General features: G+C 40.6%; 1 protein-coding gene across 11 annotated transcripts in view; it reads left to right on the top strand.

The window, feature by feature from the left end:
* Nucleotides 1-21,979, top strand: part of LOC145342742 (amyloid beta precursor protein binding family B member 2-like) — a 338,577-nt gene that overhangs the window by 36,014 nt on the left and 280,584 nt on the right. For 2 of the 11 annotated variants that reach the window (XM_080188284.1, XM_080188285.1), the window contains exon 2: nt 7,824-7,894. The exons of 8 other annotated variants lie outside the window; for them this stretch is intronic. The gene's annotated coding sequence lies outside the window, so the exon portion shown is untranslated. Of the gene's footprint in view, nt 1-7,823; nt 7,895-19,186; nt 19,205-21,979 lie in introns of those variants that run through there. One more of the 11 variants, XM_080188290.1, reaches the window with a different exon arrangement.

Below are 21,979 nucleotides of genomic sequence, written 5' to 3' on the forward strand. Positions count from 1 at the left end.
GATTGAAGATTAGGACTCGAACAGTTTCCAATTAAGGCCATGAAGAATTTGTAGATGAGGATGGGGATTTTGAAAAGGCATGAGTAGGATGAGGAGGAGACTGTGGAACTTGGAAGGAATGGGGTGACAGCATGTGTGCTTTTCTTTGGGAGAGCAGTTAAATTGCAAAGTTCTGAACAGATGAATTCTATAAAGGGTCGACTTATGCATGCCTACAAAGAGAAAACATTTAGAGGTCATAAAAGTTTACAGCATGGAAACAGGCCCTTCGGCCCAACTTGTCCATGCTGTCCCCTTTTCTTTAAGCTAATCCCAGTTGTCCGCATTTGGCCCATATCCCTCTATACCCATCCTACCCATGTAACCAAATGTTTTTTTAAAAGACAAAATTGTACCTGCCTCTACTACTACCTCTGGTACCTTATTCCAGACACTCGCCATCCTCTGTGTGGGGAAAAAATTGCCCTCTGGACCCTTTTGTATCTCTCCCCTCTCAACTTAAATCTATGCTGTCTAGTTTTAGACTCCCCTACATTTGGGAAAAGATATTGACTTTCTAGCTGATCTATGCCTCTCATTATTTTATAGACTTCTATAAGATCACCCCTTAGCCTCCTATGCTCCAGAGAAAGAAGTCCCAGTCTATCCAACCCCTCCTTATAACTCAAATAACCAAGGCCCGGTTGCATCCTAGTAAATCTTTTCTGCATTCTTTCTAGTTTAATAATATCCTTTCTGCAATAAGGTGACCAGAATTGCACACAGTATTCCCAGTGTGACTGTACCAATGTCTTGTACAACTTCAACAAGACGTTCCAACTCCTGTATTCACTGTCCTGACCAATGAAACCAAGCATGCCTAATGCCTTCTTCACCACTCTGTCCACCTGTGACTCCACTTTCAAGGAGCTATAAACCTGTCGCCCTCGATCTCTTTGTTCTGTAACTCTCCCCAATGCCCTACCATTAACTGAGTAAGTCCTGCCCTGGTTCAGTCTACCAAACTGCATCACCTCGCATTTATCTAAATTAAACTCCATCTGCCATTCACCAGCCTACTGGCCCAGTTGATCATGATCCCGTTGCAATCCTAGATAACCTTCACAGTCCATTATGCCACCAATCTTGGTGTCACCTGCAAATGTACTAACAATGCCTCCTATATTCTCAACCAGATCATTAATATAAATGACAAGTAACAGTGGACTCAGCACCGATCCCTGAGGCACACCTCTGGTCACAGGTTTCCAGTTTGAAAAACAACCCTCTGCAACTACCCACTGACTTCTATCGTCAAGCCAATTTTGTATCCATTTAGCTACCTCACCCTGGATCCCGTGGGATTTAATCTTATGCAACAACCTACCATGTGGTACCTTGTCAAAGGCCTTGCTAAAATCCATGTAGACAACATCAACTGCACTGCCCTCATCTACCTTCTTGGTCACCTCTTCAAAAAACTCGATCAAATTTGTGACACGTAATTTGCCATTCACAAAGCCATGCTGACTGTCCCTAATCAGTCCTTGCATCTCTAAATGCCTGTACATACTGTCTCTCAAAATACTTCCAACAACTTACCCACCACAGATGTGAGGTTCATCGGCCAGTAATTCCCAGGCCTTTCCCTGCAGCCCTTTTTAAACAAAGGTACAACGTTTGCCACCCTCCAATTTTCAGGCACCTTACCTGTGACTATTGATACTTCAGATATCTTTCTAGGCGACCCGCAATTTCCTCTCAAGCCTGCCACAATGTTCTGGGGTACAATTCATCAGGGCCTGGGGATTTATCTACCTTGATGTGTTTTAAGACTTCCAGCACCACCACCTCTGTAATATGTACACTCCTCAAGTCATCACTATTCATTTCCCCACACACTATTTGTGTATATTGGGGCACTTTTTACTGAGCTGGGTCCTTTGAGTTGAAGATACCTGTCTTTGTAGCCAAGATCCAATCCCATATCAACATTTATGAATGGCTTAGGTAAGTACTTGAAGAGAAGAGGATTAAAGGGCTTGGGAATAGGATGGGCAGATGGCATTGAGATTACGTCTTAAGTAGAAGATAAATATCAACACTGAAAAAGTGGGTTGAATTTTGTTTTCATTTTAAGTAGTAACATGTTCATTTAGCAAAAATAAAAATTCTCTCAAATAAAGGGTTACCAGTTTTGGAAAGTCTGAGTCCTGCTTAGTTTAACTAGATGACTTTCAATAGCACGATTAAAGTAAACAAAGCAAACAAGTAATTACTGAGGTACCAGATTTCTCTCTGTCAAGTGGTTTTGTGAGTTGCTCCACTTCTAGTGTATTACTAGTGGCAAACATAAAATATAATCATATCCAGCAGTTATTGGGTGCGATTTTTCAGCTTGCATTCTCCGTCAGAAAGAAGGCAACATGAGTTGAAAATCCAGAGAGATTTGGGAAAAGTGATTCTCTCTGAAAAGATTGTGTTCTGTGATTTTTTTTTTTCCCCTGTCCCTCAGCACTGACGTTGAGATGATCAAGGCCACAGCCAATTTGATTCACGCTTATCAAAAAATGGCTCAAGGCACTGACAAAGGGCCCTGACAATATTCTAGCAATAGTACTACAAGCATGCTCCAGAACTTGTCGTACCTACAGCTATAGCAGTAGCATCTACTGGGCAATGTAGAAAATTGCCCATGTATGTCCTGTACATACAAAGCAAGCCAATTACCGCTCCTCAGTGTACCCTCAATCATTGATGAAGTGATGGAAGGGACCATCAACAATGCAATCAAGTGGCACTTGCTTAACAATAACCTCCTCACTGACGTTCAATTTGGGTTCTACCAGTACCATTCAGCTCTTGACTTCATTACATCCTTGGTTCAAACATGGACAAAAGAGCTGAGCTCCAGAGGTGAGGTGAGAGTGACTGCCCTTGATATCAAGGCTGCATTTGACTGAGTACAGCATCAAGAAGCCCTCGCAAAGGGTGGGGAGAGTGGTGGAGTCTCACCTAGCACAAAGGAAGATGGTTGTGGCTGTTGGAGGTCAATCATCTTCAGTTCCAGGACATCAGTGCAGGTGTTCCTGAGGGTCCCTGGCCCAACCATTTTAGCTGCTTCATCAATAAACTCCCTTCCATTAGAAGGTCAGAAGTGGGGACATTCACTGTTCTGTTCTTTTTCAAAATCATTAATGGGATGTGGATGTCACCAGCGGTGCCTTTTATTTGTTGCACATCCCTGAGGACTTTTTTTATGTGACTCTAGATCCTCTTTAAAGGCCAGTTAAGATAAGGATGACAGATTTCCTTCCCTAAAGGACATGAGTAATCCAATGTGTTTCTGTGACAATCAGTAATGGTTTCATGGTCATCATTAGACTTTAAGTTCAGTAAAAATCTGGATTTATAATTTCACCATCTGTTGTGGGATTCAAACCCAGATACTCAAAGCATTACCCTGGGCCTTTGGATTACGTCCAGTCCATCTCCATCATCTCCATCATCTCCATCATCTCCATCATCTCCATCATCTCCATCATCTCCATCATCTCCATCATCTCCATCATCTCCATGCATTTCCTCCACAGTGGCAGCAGTGTGTACCATCTACAAGATGCACAGCTGGAGCCCACCTAGGCTCTTTAGAGAGCACCTTCCAAACCCAAGATCACTACCAACTAGATGGAGAAGGACAGCAGATACATGGGTGTTGCCCTCCAAGCCACTCAGCATCCTGACTTGGAAATATGTGGCTGTTCCTTTTGTGTCGTTGGGTCAAAATCCTGGGACTCCCTTCCTAATATCATTGTTGGATCACCTACACCACATGGACTGCAGCGATTCAAGCGGGCAGCTCACCACCACTTTTGCAAGGACAGTTAGGATTGGTAGTGAATTCTGGCCTCTCCAGTGAAGCACGCATCCTTTTAGTGAATAAAAAAATTGTCAGCAGAACTTATGTTATAAACTTTGGAATGTGCATTGGCACATCCAGCATAAATAGATATAGTCTTGAGCCACTTGGACGGGTGTTCCGTAAAAGAATGTACATCCGTTTCACTTACTGCAGTGCACATTTGTTGAACTACCCTGAATGCATTTAAAAACTAGTGTGTCCCACTAAAAGTGCAGCATTCCAACTTTCATTTTAGAACAATTGATTCAATTTCAACTCACAGCGGCAACCAATATTTTACTGCATTTAATGTAATTTTTGGCTCAAACTGAGCAGATTTGCATACACTTTTTTTAAACATAGAACATCTGTTTTCAGCTGAAAACAGACCTTGTAAGTCTGTTGGTTGTGGTGTTTAAGAAAGTGAGATTGCCTTGAGACTGCTGTGCTTGGTAACTCCTACTGGAACAAGTAGTTTTTAGTGTTCAAGTAAAACAGAATAAAATTCAAGACTGAAGAAGAATTTAAAGTCTCTTATAGGAGAGGTAACCATCAAAATTGATACAGACCTTTATACTTTTAGTAGGTTTACCTGCTCATCAGGGAAACAAATGCACTGGCAAAAAAAAGCTGATGTTAATGAGGATGTTGTGGGAGAATTGCTCAATTTAATAAATTTGATTTGATTTATTATTGTCATATGTATTATCACACAGTGGAAAGTATTGTTTCATGCGTGCTATACAAACAGAACATAGCATTCAGAGAGAAAAAAACGAGAGAGTGCAGAGTGTAGTGTTACAGTGTAGAAAAAGATCAACTTAATGCAGGGTAGTCCATTCAAAAGTTAGCAACAGGGAAAAGCTGTTCTTGAGTTGGTTGGTACGTGACCTCAGACTTTTGTATCTTTTTCCCCGAAGGAAGAAGGCGGAAGAGAGAATGTCTTGGGTGTGTGGGGTCCTTAATTATGCTGGCTGCTTTGCCGAAGCAGCAGGAGGTGTAGACAGAGTCAGTGGATGGGAGCTGGTTTGCGTGATGGATTGGGCTACATTCATGATCTTGTGTAGATCCTTCTGGTCTTGGGCAGAGCAGTAGCCACACCAAGCTGTGATACAACCAGAAAGAATGCTTTCTATGGTGCTTCTGTAAAAGTTGGTGGAAGTCGTAGCTGATGTGCCAAATTTCCTTAGTCTTCTGAGAAAGTAGAAGAGTTGGTGAATTTTCTTAACTATAGTGTCGACATGGGGGGACCAGGACAGGTTGTTGGTGATCTGGACACCTAAAGACTTGAATTAAATTAAATTTCATATTCTGTGGCATCACTCCGCAGGTCTCTTTTCTCCTTAGCAGACTTCCCACAGCTGTTGACTAGGCTTCAGTAGACTGCATATAAATTGCACCCCAATTTGATGCATTATATTTGACATTTAAATGTCTAACTGAAGGTAAAGAAAATGACAAATGGATGTGAAAGCTAGTGGGATAAAATTTCCACTTACAAATGGAACACTGAATCTAAATTGCACTTGAAATTCTAATTTTTCTGAAGTAGGAATCGGGTAAGTGAGTATTTTTGTTTCTTTTTCTTTGTATAATTTATTAGTGATTGCAAAGTTTTATTAATAGTCGTAAGGTGTACCAGCAGTAGTAAAGCTTTATTGGGAGTATTAGGGTTTATTCATTAAGAAAAATAATAAATTAATAAACACATAGTAAAGATTGCAGGACAGGTAATGGATTGTGACTGCAGGATGTGGGGACTCCTGAACAGCAGTATGATCCAGGTAAAGACGTTCCTAAAGATGTTAACTGGAAAATTAAATGCTGAAAAGCAAAAAGAAGAGAAAACAATGGAGCTAAAATCATGGATGGATGTGGAGGTTAATATTTTAAATGGTTACTTCACTAATGAATGCATGGAAGTAGAGCAAAAGAGTATTTTATCTAGTAGTAACCCCAAGACAATTAACAATTTTGATATAAATGAGACCAAAGGTCTAAAATAGGTAAAAATAACTCAAAATTAACAAGTTTTAAAGATCATTGTACCACATCTCCACACCTACCTGCATAAGACTAAATATCCCATTCAAATATCATTACATTTAGCAGGATCAGTAACATTACCGGACTGTGAACTGGGGAGGAAGTAGCTCATCATGTGAGGCTCGTCACAGCAGTCACACATCACTGCCTTACACTCATTATAATCCCATTTTCATGTTGTTTAAAGGAATGACAAGTCCCAATAAATACATAAGCTGTATGGGAGCTGGCATTGAAGGAATGTTCATATTGTGGTCAGTTTGTTAATTAGTTTGAGAATCCTTCTACAACTGATTGATTCTCAGGGTTAGTGACTTAGATCTGTGCATACTGAGAGGGACTGGGGAAAATTCTGAGGTGTTGCCAGTGATTATCAACTTTTGGGGGGAAACAGTTAGCCATTTTGAGGAAAAAGTAACAAAACAGATTAACAATTACAGATCCATGACCCTCACCTAGTCCAATACTGGGATAAAAACATATTACTGCTGACGCTGGAATCTAAAAAAAATTGAAAATGCTGGAAAACTTCAGCAGGGCTGACAGCATCTGTGCAACATAAGAACATAAGAAATAGGAGCAGGAGTAGGCCATCCAGCCCTTCGAGCCTGCCCTGCCATTCAATAAGGTCATGGCTGATCTGAAGTGGCTCAGTTCCACTTTCCTGCTTTCTCCCCATAACCCTTAATCCCCTTGCCTACCAAAAACCTATCTACCTGTGACTTAAATATATTTTAGCGAGGTAGCCTCCACCACTTCAACGGGCAGAGAATTCCAGAGATTCACCACCCTTTGAGTGAAGAGGTTCCTCCGCAACTCTGTTCTAAACTGTCTCCCCCCCCCCCTTATCTTGAGGCTGTGCCCTCTACCCTATCCATCCCTTTCATCATCTTATACGTCTCAATAAGATCCCCCCTCATCCTTCTAAACTCTAACGAGTACAAGCCCAGTCTATTCAGCCTCTCTTCATAGCTCAACCCCCTCAACTCCGGTATCAGCCTAGTGAACCTCCTCTGCACTCCCTCCAAGGCCAAAATATCCTTGCGCAAGTGCGGCAACCAAAACTGCACACAGTACTCCAGCTGCGGCCTCACCAGTGCCCTGTACAGTTGCAGCAAGACCTCCCAACTTTTACGTTCAATCCACCTCGCTATGAAGGCCAGCATCCCATTTGCCTTCCTGACCACCTGCTGCACCTGTAGGCTGGGTTTTTGCGACTCATGCACAAGGACCCCCAGGTCCCTCTGCACCGTAGCATGCTGCAGCTTTTCGCCCTGTAAGTAGTAGCCCTCCCTACTATTATTCCTACCAAAGTGGATAACCTCACACTTGCCAATATTGTATTCCATCTGCCAGGTCCTCGCCCACTCGCTCAGCCTATTCGGATTGGCGGTTGGTGACTAGTGGAGTGCCCCAGGGATCGGTGCTGGGGCCTCAGCTATTTACCATTTATATAGATGATCTGGAGGAGGGAGCCGAGTGTAAGGTATCCCTCTGCAGACTTTCTACATCCTCCGCACAATTTGCTGTTCCACTTATCTTTGTGTCATCAGCAAATTTCGACACCTTACACTCGGCTCCCTTCTCCAGATCATCTATATAAATGGTAATTAGCTGAGGCCCCAGCACCAATCCCTGGGGCACTCCACTAGTCACCAACCGCCAATCCGAATAGCACCCATTGACACCCACTCTCTGCCTCCTATTTGACAGTCAATCCCCTATCCACGCTAACACCTTACCCCCAATTCCATGCCCCCTAACCTTCTGTAACAATCTTTTGTGCAGCACCTTATCAAACCCCTTATTAAACGTGGAGAATGAATAGAGTTAACGTTTTGAGTCGAGATCTGATGAAGGGTCATTAAAATATTACCTCTGTTCTCTCTCTCCACAGATGCTGTCAGACTTGCTGAGATTTTCCAGTATATTCAGTTTTGTGACAACAATAGGATTCATGCTCTAAGTGTAAGTACCTTGAGATTTCTCAGTGTGATAACCCAGAAGCCAAAATTAATTCTGAAGAGGGCTACCACGCTTAACAATCTCTTTAGAGTTTTGGAGGAAGGGAAAACCCTTCAATGTGATAGATCTAGACTTCCACAAAATGTCTGTTGGTGTACCTAAAGGCTATTGTGTTGAACTTCAAGCGGTGTGGAGTCAGGGTAATTCATAGAAATGGAAATAAAATTGGCTGAATTGTAGAAAGTGTGTACTATTTAGAGAGGTTACATTAAGGTGAAATGTTTTGGACAAAATGGAATGTATGGAGTATAGGAGACCAGCAAAGAGTGCATTGTAGCATTGAAGGTCACAAACATGCAAAAAGATTTGGGCATTAGAGAAGTTGAAGTGTAGCAAGTAGTGGGCAAGTAACTCATCTTGGTGACTGAAAGGATCTGGGCATTATAACTCAATTCAGGACTAACAGGATACCAAGACTGAATGGTCTGATTCAGCATAAAAGAAACAGTTTGAGATGTGGTCACTGTTGAAGGCAATTGTGATTCATCTAAGAGTAAACATTGAACAGGCCGCCTGATACCACAGAAACATCCCACGACGTAAGATTAAGCATGGAGAGAGAGAGTTGGGCAACAAATCTTTGAATCAATATAATCTAACAAATTGCTGGCTAGTCATAGACATAACTAAAATTACACCATTTTAGCTGCATGCACTGTTTAGGAGAAAGCAGTTTACACACAATACATGTAAATGTATATTTACTACACATGTACATATACTTAGCAAACATCCACACAATTCAGTTGGAATTTTGCAGTCTTTATTTTCCCCTATAGTTTGGAATTGTCATGAATCCATCTTAATGCAGGAATATGAGGGCAACCAAAATTTTATCAGAATGATTACTGAGAATATTAACTTGAATGATGAGATGCACCAGACCTGCCCCTATTTTATCATGACATACCCTGTTATAGAGTTGCTTTAGTTGGGCTTCCTTGTTTCAGCTGAGCTGGAGAGGTTATTCTGATTGGTTCAGCTGACTGTAGGGAGAGGGGAGCAATGTTGTTCGCATTTCCATAGGTCCAAATCTTCCTGTCAGTTGCAGAGTGGTAATGACCGCCATTTAAAAAACACAGTTGCCTTTTTATATGGGAGCCATCACAGTTTCTGGTTCCTGAAGTCTGCCTTCAGTTCACTGACTAACTCTGCACAACCTTCCCCTCTGCTGCTGCCCCCCTCTGCTGCTGCCCCCCTCCCCTCCCCAACTTCATAGACAACCCACTTCCCACCCTGCTCCCAATCCCAAACAATACTCATTTCCCCTCCCCACACACTCCCCCACAATGCTGACTGTCCTAACATGGCTGGACAGGAGCCACGGATTCTAGAAGGCAAGTTGGAAGGAGGGTGAGTATTGTTGGGAGGGGTGGGGATTGCTGTAGTTGCTGGAGTGTTTGACATTCCAGCTGATTTCCTTAAAGCTGCGCACCTCAGTAGGCTTTACACTGGCCAGGAAAATCTCTAAGTAAATCTGCCTAAAAACAAAACGAGGGTAATTATAGCACAAACAGCCCATGTTTTTACAGATATGACCCCCTCATCCCACTGTAGCAGGGAATCATGCAGCAGTCCAGACAAAGTAAAACCGGCAATGGGAAGTTTCAGCTTCCCACCTGAGTACTTCACATGTGCCTGTCAGGGCTTCCTTAGGTCCTGAGGTGCATCAGTGCTCACGGTGAGTCATTCCACCACTTCCTATATCGGAGATAATATTCAAGTCTGGCTTTTTCACCCTACGTGACACCCCATCTTAGCAGACGTAAAGCCTTGCAGAAGAAGCATAATAATTAAAGAAAACCCTTGTGCTCTGCTTTTCAACGTGCAAACAAACGCAATGGAACGTTGATGTAAACATGTATATGCAATAGTATTAATATCACAAGTCCAGGGGCAGTATCTATTTTTACTTTAAATTTACTAATTAAAAATGTACTTTGCCTCATATGATTTCACATGTAGCCTCAATGCTAATCACTAAAGTATACACAACACTACTAAAGTGAATTTGTGGTTCTTCAGCAGATATAGTCAGAGTGTGGGGGCACTGGATTTCTAATCCCTTTGTTATTATATGCTTGTCAACTATACTCTTGCATTTGTTGCCAATTTCAAATATAACTGTTAGTTACATTCTTATCAATAGGTGAAATATTCCTTGTTGCAAGAAAATACTTAAAGTCACTGTTATGCGAGCGAAATATCTGAATCAGGTCTTTCACTAAATCTTCGTTTACCCTTATAGAAGTGGTGCTTGCTATTGAGAATATTTATGAAGTATCGATGGGGATTGTTGTACTTTGTTCTTCATCTTTCTGGAGAAAGTTAATTGATGTGATCAAGAAATGGAATGTAAACCTGTTGGCAAACAATTCAATTCAATTTTGGCCACATAATTACCATCTCCCTCAAGGTATTGTTTAATGACTGTAGGTAGACCTGAGTTACTACCACTCATTCCAAGTAGCACAGGTTTTAACTTGTTGAGGTTTGCTTCAAAATGACGTTTAGTTACAGTAACTTAACAGGAGTGAAGAGGATTGAATTTTTTAAACATGCTAGTACAGATGTAATATTTTCTGGAAATAATAGACTGAAATTACCTTTAAAAAACCTAATTGTATTATATTGCCAAAACACAAACAAATTGTAATCCCAAGTAACATAATTTTGATGGCTTTGTTCCTGTCAGGGCATCAACCAGGTGCTGCTATAATTGGACTTTTGTAACTCACTAGTAATATTAAGCATTGTGGCCCCTAAGGTAGTGACTATACTTGCTATATTTGAATGTTCACCAATGAATTAGAAAACAGTTCCATAATTAGAATATGATGTGATTTCAGCAGTGATCTCAGAGTTTTAAAATGTGCCCATTATTCCTTTTATTTGAGTGAGGAAGAGAACTTATTTTCCTTTTTAAACAGCTGGTTATGCCCCAGATCGATATTGCCAATTTATCTTTTTAAAAACTTCATGCGTTCATGGGACATGGCTGGGCCAGCATTTATTGCCACGTCACTAACTGGTATTGAGAGCTTTAAGGGTCAGCTGTGGACCCAGAGTCACATGTAGGCCAGACCAGGTAAGGATGACTGATTTCCTTCTCTAAAGGACATTAAAGAATGAGATGGGTTTTTCCAGCTATTGATGGTTTCATGGTCATCATTAGTTAATTCCAGATTTTTATTGAACTCAAATTCCACTATCTGCCCTGGTTGGATTCAAACCCAGATTTGCAGAGCATTACCATGGGTCTCAGGAACTAGTCCAATGATAATACCACTACACCACTGCCACCCCTTACTATTTTATTTCTACAATTCAAAGAATCATTCCAGCACTTTCTGCTGGGCCTTTAAATGGGTGCAGGGGTGTGATGGGGGAGGGAGGGAGTGAGACAAGAGGTGCGTGAGTGAGGAACGATAAGCCTAGAATGTTGCTTAATTAGCCGTTGCTTGTGTTAGCCCAGTTTGATTGTTGCCAGATTACTCTGGAGTGAATTACGGGTAACCTGACCTGTTTCTGTTCCAGTATATGTATATTTCCCAGCAATGAGTCACTAGATGGTGATTGTGAAGGGAAAATGCTGGTTTATTCTTCCCTGTTGACCAGTTTCAGTGTCGCAAATGGCTCTATGACTTGAGACCAATAAACATGGGAGAGTTTTGTTGCAACTTGTATTTATCTCTGTTCTGTCTTTTTGTAAAATTCTACTTCCTACATTGGGAACCTTGGGGAGACACTTGAGTCCCAAGGTTTGACGAAATAGTCTTGCCAATTGCTAAGAGCGACAGTGCACACTAATGGCAGTGCCTCTGCTCTGATGCCTCACATTTGAGGAAAGAGGAAGAAGCATGTTCTGGGTCTATATTTGACAAATATGATATGAAACAAAATCTCTGCTGGTTTGGTACCCCCAATGTTTCTCTTTAATTTTTCACTCTACCTTTTATTATTGTTAGTAGTTTATCGTTAACGAGAATATGTTGTCATGTATGAAAATATTCCTGTGATTGCTCAAAAATCTCACCGTGATTTGCTGATGCTTGTTGACTTTGGGAGTAGTTATTGTTTTATATGTTTCCGGTGTGAATTCTTTTGTGGTATTTCTTCCTAGCAGTCATCAACAGACCTTCTTGGACATTAACTAAGCTTACTATCTATGCTTAGCATCCATGCTTACTGAACTCTGATTACTCTCACTATTCAGATGATACAGCCAAGATGCAGCACAGCATCTATGTTGTGCTGTGCTGAATATTGATTGCCTGTGCCTGCCCTTCCATGCTATTAATCCATTTTGTCTGGTTTTTTTTGTGCCTGTGAATGTCACTGCCAAGGCCAGCATTTATTGCTTATCCATAATTACTCTCAAAGGTGCTGGTGAGCTGCTTAGAGCAATATCAGGAAGGAAGTTCCAGAATTTGAACCAGAGCCAGTGAAGGAATGGAATAATGGAATAGAATAATGTATAATTCCAAGTCAAGATAGTGTGTTGTTTAAAGGGGAATTTTCATATGGTGGTGTTCCATGTGTCTGCTGTCCTTGTACTAGGTGGTAGAGATCACAGGTTTGGAAGAACAGTTGAAGAAGCCTTGATGAGTTACTGTAATAAATTTTGTACACAGCTGCCATTGTGTGATATTGGGGTTTTTTTGACTTGAATAAGATCTGTTAGGTGTTTTATCAATGGTGTTCCCTCCACCATAAGGTAAATGGGAACGTTTGCTAATGATGGTGTAGTGTAGAGTAACACTTACGAGTCTTCAGATGCAAGAGCAGGCCATGTCCATATGCAGAAAGACCTGGAAAGCATTCAGGCTTGCTAATATATTAATAATATTATTGGTGATATTATTACCAATAATATCTGGCAAGTATTATTCACATAATTCACATGATATTGGGGGAACTGTATATATTAATGATGGAAGATGGCTGCATTATCCTGGATTGTGTTGAGCTTTTTGAATGTTATTGGAACTGCACTCATCAGGCAAGTGGAGAATATTCCATCACACTCTGTAGATGTGCCCTGTAGATGGTGGATAGGCTTTGGGGATTCAGGAAGTAAGTTTTTCTTTGCAGAGTTCCCAGCCTCTGACCTGCTCTTTTGGCCGCTATTTTTGAGACTATTCTAGTTAAGTTTCAGGTCAGTGGTAACATTCAGGATATTGTTGGTGGCAAATTCAGTGATGGTAATGCGGTTGAGTGTCAAAGCGAAATGATTAGATTCTCTCTTGTTGGAAATGGTCATTGCTTGCACTTGTAGATGTGAATAATACTTGCCAGATATTATTGGTAATAATATCACCAATAATATTATTAATATATTAGCAAGCCTGAATGCTTTCCAGGTCTTTCTGCATATGGACATGGCCTGCTCTTGCATCTGAAGACTCGTAAGTGTTACTCTACACTACACCATCATTAGCAAACGTTCCCATTTACCTTATGGTGGAGGGAACACCATTGATAAAACACCTAACAGATCTTATTCAAGTCAAAAAAAAACTTATCAACTTTCAATATGAATATTGTATTTCTTTCTTTACCTCCAGCCTACACTGTTTCTTCGCTCTTTGTGCCATTTCCAATTCTTTGTTTATTTCAGCTCTTTCCTTCAAAGTGGCAAACTCTTCTCTCCTATTAAAATGCCGTTTTACTTAAGTTTAGCTTTTATTTGGTTAAAGTTCAAGTTGATATGTGACGTGTACATTTTTAGTCCTAGTTTCAAGTAGCGAGTAACTCTTAACACTAACATAGATCATTGAGTGGCAGTCCCTTTTGCAGCTCATATAGATTAATGGTATTGGCGTGAGGCCGGCTGATAGTTTTTCTTTCCAGTGATCTCTCACTCCCACCATCCAGTCATTTCTTTTGTCCTCTGCTTTTTCCATTCCTTGACTGCATGGCTCCCAGCACTCTGGTCAGCAGCAAGTATTTCGCATGCATTGACTACAGAATTTCTACAATGCAGAAGGAGGCCATTTGGTTCATCAAGTCTGCAGTGACTCTCCAACAGGACATCTTACTTAAGCCCGTAACCCTGCACATTTACCATGGCTAATCCACCTAACCTGCACATCTTTGGACTGTTGGAGGAAACCGCAACACCAGAAGACATTCATGTAGACACAGAGAGAATGTGCAAACTCCACAGTCACCCAGGGCCGGAATCGAATCTGGGTTGCTAGCACAGTGGTGGAGGCAACAGTGCTAACCACTGTGCTACCATGCTGCCCAGAAATAGAGTAACTTACGGGATATTTCTGGATCAGTGGTATGGCAAGGGTTGACCCGAGGACAACCTTTCTTCTTGCAGTGTTGTAGTTTCCTTGGTTGAAGCCTGACTTTGCCACACACCAGGATATGGTTAATGTCACAGTCAGTGCTGTGACAGCTGTGAATGACAGGGACACTGAGGCTGGTATACCTGGTTATGATGAGATCTAGCTAATGCCAGTCACCTGATTGCAGATGTCTCCAGCACACCTTGTGACATGGCTTTATTTGGAAGTAGTTTCTTGTTGCAAAGTCCATGGTAACTGCATATTTCCAGCAACTGTTCATTTTTGTTCACCATGCCAATTCCCTGATGCCCTATGCACATTGGGCAAGCTGTGTAGTTGGTACCCAGTCCTATGGGACTGCATTCTGGATTTTCTGTAAGGATTTACTCCCTTAGCTGCCTTCTTTCTGGTGATATCCAGAAGGCAGTGGGGCAATTTGCCCATAGTTGAGGATTTGTTTTATGGGCACCAGGACATAACCACCAGCATGGGACTGTGTGCCCATGTGTCTGGGGGTCTTGCCTCCTCTGAGTCTCCTGTAGTTTATCTTGAATCTGCCACGTATCCAGTTTACATATTTTGCCACGGGGAGGCACTGCCCCAGCTATGCACTGATAGGAGGAGCTTATGATGGCTTACTTTTTACAGTAACCAGCGGTAAGCACTGAAGTAGCAGACCACTAAGCACCAGCCACTAGTTAACATATTTGAAGCAACACATCATCTGGAACCATATAATCGGCTGTGTCACAAATGTCTGTCATGATTGGTGTAAAACATTTGCTTTTGCATAACGCATCTTAAAATTTTCAGGCTGAATAGAAAAAATGCTGTGTTTTTGCCCAAGCTCGTGGGTTGAATAGTTTTACAATGAGAGCAAAACTAAATTGTGTAATGTTTGTGTATTTTCACTTTTCTTACCATAAATGGGAGTTGTATGACTGAGACATTACTTTTTATGACTTGCATTCGGTCTGCCAGTATCTTTAAAACATCTCATTGACTTCAAAAAATGTTACAAGCCCAGGGGAAAGTTTATAGTAAAAATGGTTACGCTCAATTGTGCCATTGGGGAATATGTATTTGTTCCATTGAGTGTAGATGAAGCTGCACTGCAGTTTGTCCACACCTGTCCCTTTGTTTCATAAAAAGTGGGTACAGAAATAATGAAAATATCAAAGCTTTCTCCTTTTTAAAGGTTTGACATGTTTATCCAGGGGGTAGCTGAGCCATATTAAGGTGGAAAGAGGGGCTGTGTTTTGATCTGAAGTCTTTATTAAATTAGCAGATCTCATTTAGGGCTGGCATCTGTGGAGTTCTACCCCAACAACTCAGTTCAAAAAGGAGGGGAGAAGCATTGATGAGAAGGAAGTAATGTTATGAATTGAAAAAAGAGCCTTTTTTTTAAATGGGGCTGATGCAAACCTGTGTTGTTCGTCATCTTTAGTTGTACGGCAAATCAACTCTGTTCTCTGAAGACTGGCGATTCTTCCACTCGGCTGTAAACAATGTTTATTTTTAGGCCCAAAGCCCAAGTGCATTATGTTGTGTGTTACTTTGCTGCCAGAAGCTGGCAACTTGTTTTGGTCCTTGATTTTTATTCAATCCCTCTAATTTATTTGGATAGGTTTCACTTTAAATGATCACCAATACGTTGCACGAATTGTTTTCCCAATATTTCTTCCAGGGACTTTAGTAATTGACACCTCATTTGCTAAAATGATGAGGATAGTGAAATCAGTAACTAGGAAATATTACACTCCTGAAACGTATTAAGGCTAGAAATAAGCTGTTAACTAATGAATTGCAGTACAAAGACAGTCTTTAACACAGTAGGTGTTACTGGCATCACTGCTTTTCTTGACATATATTCATCAATTAGACTTGAGTATAAAGGGTAAGATTTCAATATGTGCAGACGACAACTTGGAAATGTTTTGCGAACTGTGAGGAGGATTGTGTTGTATTTCAAGAGGACTTAAGCTGGTGGAATGGGCAGAAAGATGGCAGATGAAATTTAGTATGGAGAAGTATGAAATAATGGTTTGATAAGAAGAACGAAGGGAGGCAATATAAAATAAAGGATACAATTCTAAAAAGAGTGCTGAGAGACCTGGGTATATGTTGAGAAATCATTAAACAGGGCAGGCTGAGAAAGTGGTTAAAAGGTGTTCAGTATCTTGGATTTGATCTAATTGGGTATTAATTACAAAAGATTCTCTGTGATGAACTTCTTAATAACGCATTTGTTGAGATTCAGCTAGAGTATTCTGTCCAATTCTGGGACTACATTTTAGGAAGGATGTGATGACTTTAAAGAAGGTGCAGAAAATACTTATGAGAAAAATGGTTCTGGGTATAATGGATAGATTGAAGAAGCTGGAGTTCTTCATGCAGAAGATTGAAAGAGGAATTGACAGAAGTGTTCAAAGTCATGGAAAATAGGAGTAGAAGTAGGCCATTTATCCTTTCGAGCTTGCTCCATCATTCATTATGCTCTGGCTGATCAACAAATTTAATACCCTGATCCTGCCTTCCCCACATATCCCTTGATTCCCTTAGCCCCAAGAGTTATATCTAATTCCTCCTTGAAATTTCACTGTTTTGCCCTCAACTACTTTCTGTGATAGTGAATTCCACAGATTCACCTCCTGTACTCTCTGATGCTATATCATTTGCCTTCTTTACTGCCTGTTGTAGCTGTGTGCTTACTTTCAGTGATTGATGCACAAGGACAGCAAGGTGTCCTTGGTCAATATCCACCCATTTAAATAATAAGCTGCCTTCCTATTTTTGCTACCGAACTGGATAACCTCACATTTATCCATATTACACTGCATCTGCAATGCATATGCGCATTGACTCAGCCTGTCCAAATCACGCTGAAACATCTCTGCACCTTCACAGCTCACCCTCCCACCCAACTTTGTAGTATCTGCAAATTTGGAGAAAATACATTGAGTTCCTTCATCCAAATCACTAATCTATAATGTGAACAGTTGTGGTCTTAACACAGATCCCTGCGGTACCTGACTAGTCACTGACTGCCTATCAGACAAAGACTCAATTATTCCAACTCTTTGGTTCCTATCTGCTAACCTGTGAGACCATGTCAAAATCTTTCTGAAAATCAAAAAAGAACACATGCAGTGGTTTTCCCTGGTCGGCTCTACTAGTTAAATCCTTAAAGAATTCCGGTAAATTTGTCAAGCATGATTTCCCTTTCGTAAATCCATGCTGACTTTGTCCGATACCTGGCTTTTCACTCTTCATCTCAAGAGAAAGCTGTCTTGCTCTAACACTCCTAGCTCTCTCCTGATCTGCTTGTCTTGCAGCACCTCAGCCCTCCTGAAAATCTGTGTGCGTGCATCGTTTCTGCGGCATGGGGCATTTGGTCATCTATCCTCCTGCAACTACTGTATTGTGTGCCCCTTCATCTCATGAATGTCTTATACAGATTGCAGTGGGTATCTTTTGTCCCTTGTTTGAAGTGCTTGTTCCAGGGCATTAACCTGAAAGTTCTAGGTAAGTTAAGCTCATGTTCAAGATAGGACCCTGAATGCATAATTATATTTGCTTCTAAATTGTGGCCTAGAAACAAGTAAATAATGTATGTGATACAAGCAGGAAGCATTGGCAATAGCCAACAGGTCTGGCAGCATCTGTGGTGAGAGAAACAGAGTTAAATGTTTCAGTTTGGTGACAAATCAACAGTTCTGTTGAAAGTTTACAGATTTGAAGCTTTGGGTGGAGTCTAATGTCCTCCCCTGAGGTTTGGGTGGGGTGTTATTTAATCAGACAGGGTTGGAGGATGGGGACCCTGCTGCCTTCTCATCTCTTTCGTGTTTTAAGTCTGAATACTCATGGACAGCTTTTGTACCTTGCCTCCTATAATGTCCACCTCATCTTACTGCTGCTATTACTTGTCCAGCTGTGGGGAGGGTCTTGCTGTGCAAGATGTCCAAAAAAAAGTGAAACCTATTGGCATTAAGTGCCTGGTTGGCACCTAAATTGGTGGGCCTTGAAGGGAGGCAGTGTTCCTGCCTGCTCTGCAACTAGAGAGCAAGACCCTCATTACCGCCATTAAAAACCATTCATAATCTCTATTGCTTGCTTCACAGGTGCTGCCAGACCTGGTGAGTTTTTCCTGTATTTTCCCCTTTGTTCAGATTTACATGATTCGCAGTATTTTACTTTCTGTATCAATACCATGTGTTTGTTACCTCTCAAAATAAATGTAAAAATAATTGCCAGTCACTCATGCTAATTTTTTTGTTCCAGTGTGTTTGCTGTTTATTATGTTTTTATTGAAAGTTATATCAAGCTGAAATTCTAATAATGGGAAACATTGTATTATTTAGTCTGACTTAGAGAACTTGCAAAACATGATTTTGTAAAAAAGAACCCTGCGGTTAGTATCAATGTTGTAGCTGGAAAGATCTGAAGTTGTAAGTGGCATACTTATAAAACAGCAATTATTGATAAAGTTCTCTCAGAATTCTTTGCTGTTCATTATCCTTACCCTTTCAATAACCCAAAAGTATTGACAAGACAACATTTGCAGTCAAGCATTGGGTTAAATTCTTGTTTATTTAATTATTTAATATTAATGATTTTTCATTTTAAACAACTGACCGGTCAAGCAAGAGGTGAGAAATAATGTCAGCATATGCATATTTTTTAAATCACAAAAAAAGCATGTAATTTAAGTTTAAAAGTCCTAGTTCTTTTAATCTCCACTCTTGTAACAGTACTGAACCTCTGTGAAAAGTGCATTAGATCATCTTATACTTTGGTTGTTTTCATGGTATGTCATTTTGGTTTATGATGTAATGTTCCTTAACTTGTACACAGATGGTAACAAATTCCTAATCAACGTTTTCCAACCATTGTAATTCCACCTGAAAGAATTGTTACCTGATTGAAAGGCTTTAACAAGATCTGAAGTTCGATGGTATGTTATGAATTAAGTGATTTGTAGCCATCATCTAGGTCCCATAATAACATTATGTCCTTCATGTAATTCCAAGGAGGATAAATTTTATTCTTACAATCTTTTTTTACTGTGAAATTCATTGGGTTAGTTGAGGGAAAGCTTTGTCTTTTACCAATGTCAGTTGTTACGGCAGCCACTGACGTGCAGTGCACTTCACTTCCTAAAGCTTAATGACCTCGAGACTGAAAGATTAATGCTTCTCATTTAATTACTGCAAGTTTATTGAATGATAATCAATGATTGTTTAACAGGAAATAAATATAGGCTGTATATTTAACTTATTGGTGAATAATACAGGCTGCTGGATGTATTATCAATGTATTGACTGAGTAATGAAGAAAAGCTCCAGAGATTTCAGTGTCATCTGGACACTGCAATGTCCTGTGTCCTTGAAGCAGATGCGTAACTGCATTTTATACGAATTCAGTATCAACTAATGAATCTATTGGCTGACGTTGTGATTAAATTGTGGTGTTTGAACTGAATTGATTTTGGGCTTCATTTCATTGTATTTCAGAGGTGAATTGCATAAACCATGCATCTTGTGTTGTAATGTCATTGGAAATGCATCCAGACCTTTTTCCTAAAGATAACTGCTAGCTGAAGTTGTATGGAAAGCAAACAAAATTGCTTATTTTCTCCTCATAAAGCTTTACATTCACAAAAATTTTCATTATTTGCTTTCATTCAAAATAAATATATAAGCAAGCAGTGTGATAGCTATCATATCTCCCAGAATTTCAAAAAAATCACACATTTAGCCGAAGATACCGGTGCTTATGTTGAGTGTAGTTTTTTCAGATCCCACTGTGTGCTGCAGAATACATGGTTGCTTTGGTATACAGACTGCAGTGGTGAATGATGTGGCACCCTGGACATACGTGTGTACCTACACATGACAGCATAGTTCCAAAATCATTTTGGAATAAAACATTACATCTCTTTTTAAAAAAGAAATACATCTTTAATGATTGAAAGGCTATGTTATCATTTTTTATATCTAAAGAAAATATGCAATTAACCATATGATTCCAAACTTTTATAGCTTGTTGAATTTTCTCAACAAGCTTTATCCATCATAGAATCATAGAACCCTACTGTGCAGAAAGAGGCCATTGGCCCATCGAGCCTGCACTGACCACAATCCCATGCAGGCCCTACCCCCATATCTTACCCACTAATCCTTCTAACCTACACGTCTCAGGGCACTAAGGGGAAATTTTAACATGGCCAGTCAACCTAACCCGCTCATCTTTGGACTGTGGGTGGAAACCGGAGCACTCGAAGGAAACCCACGCGGACACAAGGAGCATGTGCAAACTCCACACAGACAATGACCCAAGCCGGGAATCAAACCCAGGTTCCTGGAGCTGTGAAGCAGCAGTGCTAACCACTGTGCTACCGTGCCACCCATAGTACTGCTCAGGTGGTAAGGTATGCCTCTACCTCATGGAAATCATCGCTCTAAGTGATGACTTGCCATGCTGTACTTGCGATGTTATATGTTGCTCTTGGTGGTAAAGGTTGTGTGTGATTGCTGATCTTGTGTCACTTGTTAATGATGTTGATGTGACACTGCTTGTTGGTGATGCTGTTGATGTTTTTTCACTTATTAGTGACATGGCTGATATTTCTAATGCCCTTTTCTGCCGTTCTAACTTGGGTGTAGGTGAAACATGGCTCTGCTTACCAGTTTCAGTCTTGATGATGTTTGACCTTGGAGCCTCAGCTTCACCAACAACTTTTGCTGAGTTCCAGTTATTCATAATTGGATTCTATACATGCACAGTTTGTCTTCTCAAACTTGGGCAAGGACTTGCCATACTTTTAACTTTCTTCTACTTGTATATCAGGGAGTTGTTGTCTTACTTCCTCCTAGCCATTTAAAGAATGTATCTTCCTTGATAGAGCTGTCTTTTATGTTTTATCTCTGGAGCCAATTTGCATCAGTTTGAGAAGTGTATTTTGAGCAGCAGTCAGGCAAGATTGGTGTCTACCTTTGTCGCTTGGCACTTTGAAAGTCTTGCTGGTCATCTAACTATCATTCTATGAAATTATGTTCCCCTGGGTCATGAAGTGATAAGGTTGTGTTGTTGAACCTATCCTTTTCAATCATTCCTCTAACTAGCTTGAGGTGAAGCAGGTTCCATTATCACATATCACCTTTCAGAAATCATTTGCTTAGCAATCATCATTCTCACTGCTCTGGTGACTGTTGTAGTTCTGAACTCTTCCGTCTTCATGATAAATGAGCATTTTGAATAATGGTCTATTACCATAAGGTAAGTTTGTTGTATGTGAACAAATCTGTTTTCACAGTATGCCATGGTCTGGATGAACATACAAATTAGGAGCAGGTCATTTGGTCGATTGAGTCTGCTGTGCCATTCAGTAAGATCATGGCTGATTTGATTATGGCCTGTCTCCATATTCCATCTACTGCCAATAGCCTTTAACTCCAATGTTAGCCAAGAATCTATCCCCCTCAGGCTTAAAAATATTAATTGACCCTTTCTCCACTGCTCTTTGGGGAAGAGAGTTCCAGAGATTTGCAAACCCCTGAGAGAAGAAATTTTTTCACACCTCTTGAGGTCCGTTGACCTCAGGTGGAATTTTCTGGCTGCGCTTGCCCAAAAACAGGAAAATCATGCCTGAGGCCATCCACCATCCACTGCAATTCCAGTGAAGGGTGGGATGGGATAATTTCCTCCAGCGTCTCCTCTTTCTAGTCTC

The sequence above is a fragment of the Carcharhinus amblyrhynchos genome, chromosome 1, assembly GCF_965287045.1.
Source record: "Carcharhinus amblyrhynchos chromosome 1, sCarAmb.v2.hapA, whole genome shotgun sequence".
Taxonomy (NCBI): Eukaryota; Metazoa; Chordata; class Chondrichthyes; order Carcharhiniformes; family Carcharhinidae; genus Carcharhinus; species Carcharhinus amblyrhynchos.